This window comes from Equus quagga, unplaced genomic scaffold, assembly GCF_021613505.1.
Source record: "Equus quagga isolate Etosha38 unplaced genomic scaffold, UCLA_HA_Equagga_1.0 155268_RagTag, whole genome shotgun sequence".
Classification (NCBI taxonomy): Eukaryota; Metazoa; Chordata; class Mammalia; order Perissodactyla; family Equidae; genus Equus; species Equus quagga.
In genome coordinates, this window is record NW_025796969.1 from 22,343 (window position 1) to 25,859 (window position 3,517).

The following is a 3,517-nucleotide window of genomic DNA, read 5'->3' on the forward strand; positions in this document are numbered from 1 at the left end:
TTTGGGGAGAAAAAGGAAAAACTAAAATCTTTAAAAAAAAAAAAAGATGTTCACCATAATTATTCATTAGGGAAATGCAAATCAAAACCAAAACCACAATGAGGTACCATTTCATACCCACTAGATGGCTATATTAAAAAAAAAAAAAAAAAAGGACAATAACATGTTGGTGAGGATGTGGAGAAATTGGAACCCTCATACATTGCTGGTAAGAATGTGAAGTGGTACAGCCACTGTGGAAACAGTTTGGCTGTTCCTCAAAAAGTTAAACATAAAATTACCATGTGACCTGGCAATTCCACTCAAAGGTCTATAACCAAGAGAACTGAAAACATATATCTACACAAAAGCCTGTGCAGAATGTTCACAGCAGCATTATTCATAATAGTCAAAAAGTGGAACCAACCTAAATGTCCATCAATTGATGAATGGATAAACAAAATTTGATATATCCATGTATTATGGACTGAATGGTGTCCCCCTTGAAATTCATATGTTAAAGCCTTAACTCCCATATTACTGTGTTTGGAGATAGGGAAGTAATTAAGGTTAAATGAGGTCATAGGGTGGGGCACTAATCCTATAGGGTTTGTATCCTTATAAAAAGAGGAAGAGGGGCAGACCCCATGGCCAAGGGGTTAAGTTTACATGCTCTGCTTTGGCAGCCCAGGGTTTCAAGGTTTGGATCCTGGGTGTGGACATGGCACCGCTTGTCAGGCCATGCTGAGGAGGTGTCCCACAGCACAACCAGAGGCACTCACAACTAGAATACATAACTATGTACTTTGGGTCTTTGGGGAGAAGAAGAAAAAGAAGATTGGCAGCAGATGTTAGCTCAGGTGCCAATCTTTTAAAAAAAAGAAAAGAAAAGAGGAAGAGACATCAGAGCTCTCTCTTTCGTGCACACACAGAGAGGAGGTCATGTAAGAACAACAGTGAAAAGGCAGCTGTCTACAAATCAGGAAGAGAGGTCTCACCACAAACCAACCCTGACAGCACCTTGATCTTGGACTTCTAGCCTCCAGAACTGTGAGAAAATTAAGATCTATTGTTTAAGCTATCCAGTCTGGGCTTTTGTCATGGTGGCCTGAGTAACTAATACACCATGCAGTGGAATATTATTCATCCATAAAAAGGAATTAAGTAATCATTCATGTTACAACATGGATGAAGTTTGAAAATATTAAATGAAATAAGCCAGACACAAAGGGCTATATATTGTATGATTGTATTATTCCATTCAGATGAAATGTCCAGAACAGGCAGATCCTTAGAAACAGAAAATAGTTTAGTCGTTGCCAGGAGATGAAGGAAGAGAGGAATTGGGAGGTACAGGGTTGCTTTTTGGAGGGAAATTTTCTGAAATTAGATAGTGATGGTGATTGTACAGCACTGTGAATATACTAAAAACCACTTAATTGTACACTGTAAAATGGTTAAAAATGATTAATTTTATCTCATTATTATTATTATTATTTTTGGCTGAGGAAGATTCACACCAAGTTAACATCTGTTGCCAATCTTCGTCTTTTTTTTTGAGGAAGATTTGTCCTGAGCTAACATGTGTGCCAGTCTTCCTCTATTTTGTATGTGGGTCATAGCCACAGCATGGCTGCCGACCAGTGGTGTAGGTCCATGCCCAGGAACAGAACCCAAGCCATCAAAGCAGAGTGCACCAAAGTTAACCAGTAAGCCACAGGGCTGGCCCTAAAAACATATTTTTTTTAATCCTTCCAACCTGAAAGATGTCCTCTAACATTTCTTGTATATGGGTCTGTCAGTGATGAATTCTTTCTTTGCAAATATGAAAATTTCTTTATTTTGCTTTCATTTTTGCAAGATAATTTTGCAGGTTATGGAATTTTAGGTAAACAGTTTTTCTCTCATCTTTAAAGATGTTGTTCACTTTCTTTTCACTCCAGTTCTTTCTAACAAGAAACCTGATGTCAATCTTTGTTCTTGTGTACATGTCTTTTTTCTCTGGCTGCTTTTAAGATTTTCTCTTCATCACTGGTTTTGAGCAATTTGATTATGATGTGTTTATTACTTTTTTAAAATTGAGTTAATGATAGGTTACAATCTTGTGAAATTTCAGTTGTACATTATCGTCTGTCAGTCATGTTGTAGGTGCACCCCTTCACCCTTTGTGCACACCCCCCACCCCACCTTTCCCCTGGTAGCCACTAATCTGTTCTCTTTGTCCACATGTTTAAATTCCTCATATGAGTGGAGTCATACAGAGATTGTCCTTTATCTGGCTTATTTCACTGAGCATAATTCCCTCAAGGTCCATCCATGTTGTTGCAAATGGGACGATTTTGTTCTTTTTTATGGCTGAGTAGTATTCCGTTGTCTATATGTACCATATCTTCCTTATCCAAACATCTGTTGATGGGCACTTAGGTTGCTTCCACGTCTTGGCTATTGTAAATAATGCTGCAATGAACACAGGGGTGCATGGGACTTTTCGAATTGCTGACTTCAAGCTCTTTGGATAGATACCCAGTAGTGGGATAGCTGGGTCATATGGTAGTTCTATTTTTAATTTTTTGAGGAATCTCCATACTGTTTTCCATAATGGCTGCACCAGTTTGCATTCCCACCAGCAGTGTATGAGGGTTCCTTTTTCTCCACAACCTCTCCAACATTTGTTACTATTTGTTCTAGTTATTTTTGTCATTCTAATGGGTGTAAGGTGATATCTTAGTGTAGTTTTGATTTGCATTTCCCTGATGTACAGCAATGGTGAACATCTTTCCATGTGTCTATTGGCCATCCGTATATCTTCTTTGGAGAAATGTCTGTTCATGTCTCCAGCCCATTTTTTGATTGGGTTGTTTGATTTTTTGTTGTTGAGTTGTGTGAGTTCTTTATATACTATGGATACTAAGCCTTTGTCAGATGTATGACGTGCAAATATTTTTTCCCAGTTAGTGTGTTGTTTTTTTGTTTCAATCCTGTTTTCCTTTGCCTTGAAGAAGCTCTTTAGTCTGATGAAGTCCCATTTGTTTATTGTTTCCCTTCTCTGAGAAGACATGGTGTCCAAAAAGATCCTTTTAATACTGATGTCAAAGAGTGTACTGCAGGGGCCAGCCCCGTGGCCCAGTGGTTAAGTTCGTGCATGCCTCTGCGGTGGCCCAGGGTTCAGATCCTGGGCGCAAACATGGCACCACTCGTCAGGCCACGTTGAGGTGGCATCCCATATGCCACAACTAGAAGGACCTGCAACTAAGACATACAACTATGTACCAGGGGGGAGTTGGGAAATGAAGCAGGAAAAAAAAAAAAAAAGATTGGCCACAGTTGTTAGCTTAGGTGCCAATCTTTAAAAAAAAAAAAAAAAAGAGTGTACTGCCTACATTTTCTTTTAGAAGCCTTATGATTTCAGGTCTCAGCTTTAGGTCTTTGATCCACATTGACTTTATTTTAGTGAATGGTGAAAAAGAATGGTCAATTTTCATTCTTTTACATGTGGCTTTCCAGTTTTCCCAGCACCATTTATTGAAAAGATTTTCTT